Genomic DNA, 8,483 nt, shown 5'->3' on the forward strand with positions numbered 1-8,483 from the left:
TATGTGCAGGCTCGTTTGTCTTCAAGGTGCTGCTGCTTACACAGCAAACTGGCTCTCAGCTAAAACGCAGGTAAACCGCAAAAAATACTTCAAATCCAGCCCCTCAGACACATTTCCTGCGCTCCATTCCTAGCTGGCAACCTCATGATATAGATTGTTGAATTTTCAGCCACATGCATTCAAATACATGGACATAAAATGACTCAATTTGTCTATTGCTAGAATGAAAATATGGCCTAGCTATGAAAAAAAAATGATTGTGATGCATTTACATAATTTTTTTTTTTTTACTGTCAACAATTCCTCATGAAAATACCCACACTTACAATGAATTGATCCCCCTATCAAGTATTGTGTGAGCGTCCAAAGCAGTCTTCCTCTATGCCATGGAGCTCCATTGTTGCCCAACATCTATTAATAAGACTAATGCTTTGGTTAGACGTAACAGATGTGGGCCGCATGTATGATGTGGGCTTGTGTGAGTCACAGGCAAAACAAGACGGTGAGCTTCCGTTTTTTCAGATTGTGTGGGATTGTTTCTTCAGTTTTTAGAACCATCACAGAGTTTGTGTAATATAGGTAACATATACAGGCTCGAGTAGGGATGAAGTTACTAAGCAACCGCCAGCTAGTGTTGGCAAAATGAATGCAGGGTGATCATTTCCTGCATCCTGGCATTTTAATAAAAGAAAATCGAGACATATTCACCCGTGGTAAAAGGCCCACTTCTACATTTGTAGAGCAGATATCTGTGGCGTAATACGCACCTCTGACGCCGCTGACGTTTGATGAAGTTTCAGTTCAGTTTGATCAGCACAGCCGCATTTGGATAGTTTGTGGTTCCTGCTCGCTATAGTGAACCTACGCGCACCTTGTGCCAGAAAATGGTGCCATTGGCATTTTGCACGGTGAACGCAAAAGGCTCTGCAAGTTGTTGTGGCTCTTGGTCACGCATCTCTGAATTTTTTGGAACGATGTGCAAGGTCAGCCTTTTTAAGACACAGCTGTTACAAATCATCAACTGAATTCGTTTTTAAATGCTTTCGGAACAGGAGGTCTTAAAGATCTACACTTTATAAGATTGACTGTAGATTTAAGTGTAATAATTGATGATTTAAGTGTCATGATTTTGCCAGTCAAATCAAATTGTTTCATTGTAATCCCTTTAATACTGCATAAAGGCGATAAACTGTGTCCATTAACATGAGATGTGAGTTTACACATAATTAGAATTCCTCCTTGTCTTCGGGAAGGTTGATTGATGTTATTTTGATGGTTGGACTCATACAGTAAGTCCTCTGGGATTTGGGAGAATAATGCAACAAACGGCGCATTGAGCGTGAAACGTCTTTGTAGGTGCTCGTAGCTCGTACGCCATCTGTGGAGGCAGCGCTGCGTTGTGCGAGTACAAACAAAGCTTCAATCAGGCATAAGTGCCATGGGAGCAACTCTGCAAGGCTGCACAGCTTTGCTTTGAGAAGGTGCTATTATGCTCACAATGACAATGCTAACATGCTGACGCTAAGCAGGGGCAGTCATTACTTAATTACGGTCAGTGTCTTGCTTAGCATTTTATGCTAACATTTGCTAAATAGCACTAAACACAGTGTACAGCTGAGGTTGGTGGGAATATCATTAGTTTTGCAAGTGTTTGGTCATAAATCAAAGCTTTTCACAAATTAAAACATTAAACAAAGGATGGCCCTAGATGAAAAGATAAAGGATTACTATATGTATCCTCAGGGGAACACGAATGTCTTCACTTTAATGAAAATACAATAGGTGAGACATTTCAATGAAAGGTCACTCATACATGCATTTTCTTATGGCTTTTTAAATCTAAATATGTGCTTGGTGTGTCTACAGACCTCCAAAGTGTCAGAAAAGAGCATCCTCTTTCTTTTTTCTCCTCCCCCATTTATCAGAAGATGTGTGTAAAGACGATCAGATTTGTCCCCTTGGGGTTTGTATGCCATATTCAGGTTGCTGGTGGATCAGTAGAACCACCTCCAGCGAGGTGACCCCATCCACGGAGCAGGTGCTGAATCTACAGCTGTCGGCCATTGTGATATCCTCTCCTGACACAGATCCGCTAAGCAAAGCACGCTACTTGTTCTGTCGACTGCAAGAAAGCAGTAGAAAATGATTCATGCGCTCCCATCATCCGAGGTGTTTTAGGATTTTTGACTGAAACGTTGACCAGAACCTCAAAACTGAACCTCAGGATGAATCTGGACCGGCTGTCTGTCAATTTGGACGCTGTAAGTTTTGCCATTTTTTATGCTGTTTTATTGTTTATTTAGCAGACTTCAGCTTGGATTGTTGAACCACATGCTAGTTCACAGATAAATTAATATTAGTGGCCTCTCACTTGGTCGCTAGTTGCACTTTTTATACTGAGTTACACCCTGAGTGTCATTCACATCTTTCTCCACACTTGATAAAACGGATTACTTCTCATTTTAGTGTGTAGCTCTATCTACAACTACACGTTAGAGGATGTGGTAATAAACTATAACTTTTCCCCGTCATACTTACTGTCATGCATCCGACAGTGTAATCCAACACTGAATGGCTCAAAGCTGCTGTTTGTCGACGTGTCCCTGAACTCACCAGACTCTCCTCACGGAATGAGAAGCAGCATCCGGACAGTCTCGGCCTCCACGGGACGACGTGACAGGTTGACAGCTGATCCCAGAGCTCCATTACAAGCTGACACAACAGAAGGAACCCTTTAATCCGATGGACTTAAAAGTTCTGGCTACTTTTTGCTCTGTGTAGCCAATTTATGTCAGTGTCATTGTCTATGAATAAAGTGCTTTATTTCTAAGGATGGCTTTTCACTTTTTTTTAATTTTACAATAAATCATCTTGTGCTATTCAAATATTTTTTTTTCTTCTTCATCGGTCCCTCCCTGGGAGGAGGAGTAGGAGGTAGACTGTTCTGCACCTTGCAGCAGCGGCTCCTCCTCCAAACGGCAGTAGAACTTCTGGAAGTTTAATTAATAATTTATGTAATAATTTCATTAGTAATTTATGTGCTGCAATAGGTAGGGATTGGAGCCTGGTATGGGCCATGGACCGCTGCACTCCACTCACCACTTGTTGGACTTAACGGCTTCTGCTGACACATTACACACACACACACACACACACACACACACACACACACACACACACACACACACACACACACACACACACACATTGATTACACAGCGGTTAAGTGTTTTAGGCACCTTGTAAGCCATTGTTTTAGTGCTTGATTTGTAATTGAACATCAGAAAGTAAGGATAAGTAGCCAACTAGTGGAAAATAACATGGCGCCATGGGTTGCTTTAGTAACAAGGGTGATATTGTTATCAATCTCTCACTCACCAGGCATACAGCTGATTTATTGAACACTGGTACATGATCCGTTCTCAGTATCAGCCGACACCCAGGTGTCGGTTTTGGGACTGAAAATGTCATAAACGTCGCTGAATGCCTAAGCGATATGTAAAGACTGCTTCCACCGACTTTCACAGATATTCAGTGTTTGGCAGAAGGAACAAAGTCCATCCTCTACCAATGAGAACATGCAGAAACTACATAGGTTAGACTCCAATTACACCAGAGTCGCTAGGCAAAAGACAAAGGGAAAAAGACAGAAGGAAAAGGAAAACCCTAAACTTTGATGAGCTGAAGGATGTTAACTGTAAATTGTACAGAGAGCTGTAGGAGAAAGAGCTGATATGTGGCTGAGGCTCAGCTCTGAAGCAGGTTACAGAATGATTCATTGAAAATGGACCGTGTGGGTGCGCTATGGTTGATTACATGACTGGTTGTATGTATGTTTGGTGAAACCGGCTCAGTCTGCCTTTTGTTAGTTTGGTTATGTCATATTTTTACGAGGTTGGTGGTAATTTGGTTAGACTTTATGTGGTGAAGAAGAATGATTGTTTTGACTGAACTGATTTAATATTGAATTGGGATGTGATGGATTATTTTACATAGTCTTGCACGTTAGTCATTTTTGTTTCTCCCTCTCTGAGTCATGATTCCAGTCATAAACATTAAACAGGTCTAAAATTACCTTATTGAGAACAATGGGAAAGGGATCAGAAAGAATCCTTCAACACTTCTGCGTCAATGTGCGACAGCAGGGCAGAGTGTGTGTGTGTGTGTGTGTGTGTGTGTGTGTGTGTGTGTGTGTGTGCTGCGCTGCTTTAGAGGACTGAGGAGAAATTTGCTACTTTATATTTTCCGTTTTTTTTTCCTGCAGTGGCCCTCATATGCCGTCGTTAATAAATTATATCTATTCGCAAATTTTGAGTTTCACCAGTAAGGACCATTTCCTCATAATAAATGAAATAAAATAGTTATTACAGAAAACATGATTGATGTGCGAGGCTTGATTTGCTCGTAGCTCATGCAGAATGTGTTGTGGGGAAACTTCGATAGGGAATCCGTTGGGCACTGCCATCACCCAGATCGAGGCGAGTCTTCTCGTCCTTTGGTTTATGGAAAGCAGGAAGTTTTCAGCTTCTGTTACTGGGTCTGCTGGCGTGGGCTGAATGAAACTTTGGACGTGGTCGTCCTGATTTTATCTGAATAGATTGTCGTCCGATGGGGATGGTGAAACGAAGTGGGTGGATGGATGATGTTGCTCGTTTATTGTATATTGTTGAGTGTATTCCTGTATAATTCCATTACTCTTCCTGAGGTTTTTGCCTTGATATTGTCTGTATTGGCTGTGATAATTAGGCAGGTTATTGTACCAAAGTAAAAAACTCTACCATCATCTATACTGAGGGTTGAAATACTGAGTAATGCACTTACACCCACTTAAAACACCCACAACGCAATCATTTCTCCACAGCCCCTAACTTTAAAAACTATTGGCAGCAGGCTACAAATGAAGAAGGAGCCCATGTGACATCCTGACTAAGATAATGGCTGATTATTAATAGTGGCCTTGTTTCTGATGACAGAAGCTCAGCGGGCATGTTAAGACTTGTCAGTCACGGTAACTAATAATTCTGCCTCACTGCCAGTAGATACTCGCCTTGTATGGCCTCAGCCTCCTACTCGGGGCCAAAGATTGTGTGCGTGGAAATATGACCTCATTCTGCCAGCTCCACCACAAGTGGTTCAGCTGAGCTGAGGTAGATTTTTTTAATTGATATTGATTTTTTTTTCTTCTTCTATGTAGAATTCAGTCTTTAAAAAAAAATCAATATCAATATGCACTGTGAGTGACCCTGTGAAGACATGTTGGTTTGTTCTCACTGATCAGAATCTGACAATATTCACTACAGATGTCTCGAGATTCAAGATGCACACTCATTGTGAAATGCTTTTGCTGGAGGCTGAATGAAAGATAGAAAAGAAATGTTAAATATAAAAAGACATACGACATGACATATCAGTCACTCAGCTGACCACGTTCTTACATTTAAATGGAAATAAAAGAAATCTGATAATAATGATCATAAAGCAGGTTGGGCAAATAAATATAAAATTCCAGTGTTTTCACTGGCTGACTGATGAAACTACACAGTCTCCAGATTCTGCTGCTGGGAGGCTGGGACTGTGGATGCAGTCCGACAGTATCCATGGGCAGCTAGTGCAGCGTGAACCCTGAAGGCCTGTAATGTCATACTCCCACCTAAAACAAAAAGCAGAGGCTTTTGCAGCATCAATTCTTTGCATTTACAAGTGTTCTGAATATTTGCAATCTACCTACATGTAAGGTGGATTAGGAAGGAGACAAGCAGTAAAAAAATGGAGGATATTACAAGATTGTCGCTCTACACAAGAGTCCTCGATAATGGTCTTTGTGTGGTCATGACAACAGAACTATATTAAATTATGCAATGCCTGTTGTGAATTTTTAGCTAATATATCCTTTATCCTTTTCTATTCTTCACCATATTATTGTAGCACATAAAACATTTTTACAACATGCTAGCATGCCTCGGATTTTAAGGGGTGACCATGACTTAAGATGTTCATGGTCAAATCTGATTCTTGCCTATTGTTGACCGATCATCAATTTTTTTTTTGGTGTATGTGTCATTTGCGGCGCTGTCCGTACTCACGTGGGGCAGAGAACAATAGACACAGTTTTGTGTGCTACGTTCTTATGTGAGTGTTGTGATTCATAAATGTGGGCCTATTCTTTAATTTTTAAATGACCATGTTGTAATTTATGAAGGATTTCATGACCACATTTTCTTCTCACTGCGATGATTCCACTGTGACATTGGCAGTCGAATCAGGCTTGATCGATTGGTGTATAGTCTACTATTTGGGGGTTAACCCTTCTCATTATGTTTGCACAGATTTTATTTATGGTGCTGTTAGACGTCTGCTAGACTGCCCCTTTAATCCAGTTGTGTGTGGGTATGTAAACCACCCATGTAGGCCGAACACCAGTGGGATCAGGATCAAGTTGGAGACAAATCTAACTGGCATGCATTGTGCGTTGATCACCGGTGATTGTGCTGTGCAGCCCTGGCTCATCTCGAAAGAGCCCATACTTGCATAGCCTGAGTGAATCTGATTCTTCAAGTCGATAGAACCTTTTGACAATAGGCTACTTCAGGCTGGATGGAAATGCAATGTTTCAGTTCCTTCATCAAAATGCACAAGCTAGACTAAGTGTTAGCCTACGTTTGAATTTATGTATTTGTAGTTGGAGACAGTGGGCTCGCTTTTCACCGATAGCATTTCTATGCTCTGGGTGATGCTGACTCAAGTGACTCAAGTCCGTCGTAAACTCGGATCAGTTTCATGACTAACTCAGAAGTGATTCACCTTAACACCACACAAGATGAATGTTGCACTGTTGCTTTACATAACGACATTTCTACTATAAATGGATGCATAAAATATCACCAGGATGCAGGAAATTATGTGTCTGACACCCAACTCCCCGCCACCCCATCCCCCAAATCAGCTACCACCACAAGGATGTTTCAAACCTGTGGGAAACACCCACCCAGGGTTTTTTTTCCCGGCCCGTGACAGCTGAGCTAGCCTGCAGCCCCCAGCAACCCTCGAGGATAATCCTACTGCACATGTTCCTCCGCATTCCCTTTCATCCATTGTTTTTGTTGTGTACCTCCTCTTTACAGTCAAAATTCTGCAGTAAAGTGCATAATACTGTAGGATTATGACTGCCATTGTACACCAGAGGCGTTTTCATTGTATCCATCTCGCTCATAGCTGTCGTAGTTGTTGGAGCACACAACAACTCTTTGGCATTATAATTAAATGAAAATGCTGCATGGTCCCGTTACTGTTTCTGGATAAAGAAACCTGTGATTGTGTGTGTTGTGTGTATGTTATATATTATGGTGTACTGTGAGACAATATTTACAGTGAAAACTACCTAACCTTGTTTATATAATTGATATTATATAAGTCTTCTCTGTCATTCTGACCATGGTCCTGTCTGTGTGTCTGTCTCAGGTGGTTTATTCCCCAGGGGGGCCGATCAGGAGTACAGTGCATTCAGAGTCGGCATGGTTCAGTTTGGGATGGCAGATTTCAGACTGACTCCACACATAGATAACCTGGAGGTGGCCAACAGCTTCGCTGTCACCAACTGCTGTAAGTATCGCTTTCCTTATCTCTTTATGAATACAGTTTGATCAACTGTCATCAAGCTCATCGGTTCCTACTGAATATCTCCAAAGACACCTCAAAAACACAAACTTCAGAGGGATTCTGACCAGTGGTTACGTTTGACTGTGTCGTTGTCGGGTTAGGGTTATAAGACATAAATATACAGCCACTTTTTCACCTTTTTTTAATATTCAAAACGAGATTGAAGCAGGATATTTCATTACCTTAAAATATATTGTGAGTTGCGGTAATGATTTTTGAGTTTTGGACTGAGACAGTGCAGCACACAGCGGCAGCTGCAGCGCACACTGTACTGACTGTGTTTGTTAAAGCCAGTGTGGAGAGAAGAGATAGACAGAGACGCGGCACCAACCGTGAGGTAGCTTTTCATGTCAAGTCAACACACCCAAAGCAGATTTTCTTGTCCTCAGACAGACGACTTCTCATGTCTGTTTGAATTTTGTTCTGAATGTTGAACGTGCACTCTGCTGCCAAACTGGAGACTACATTTACCAGACTCACGGGACACTTAAAGCACTTGCTTCACCAGGAGATGCACCGCTGTGTGACCGGTGGTGGTCACAGACGAACTCCACAGTCCACAGTCTTCAAATTTTTCCGTCATAAAAGAAAAAAAAACTGGGGCAGTATAGAATCATGTTGCGTTTCAAATTCAGTAACTGTGGAGCAAAGAGTAGAAGCAATGTGAATTAGGACCCCATGCATGCAGTATACACTGTCTTCATCAGAGTGTGATGAAAGGATGGCCTGAGGCTCCAAGCTCTGCTATTTAAGTACATAGAGTATTGTGATAGCAGTGGGTGCATTCAGTCCTCTTCTCTACTACACTTTTTTTTAAATATATATTT

The sequence above is a fragment of the Eutrigla gurnardus genome, assembly GCF_963514095.1.
Source record: "Eutrigla gurnardus genome assembly, chromosome: 3".
Taxonomy (NCBI): domain Eukaryota; kingdom Metazoa; phylum Chordata; class Actinopteri; order Perciformes; family Triglidae; genus Eutrigla; species Eutrigla gurnardus.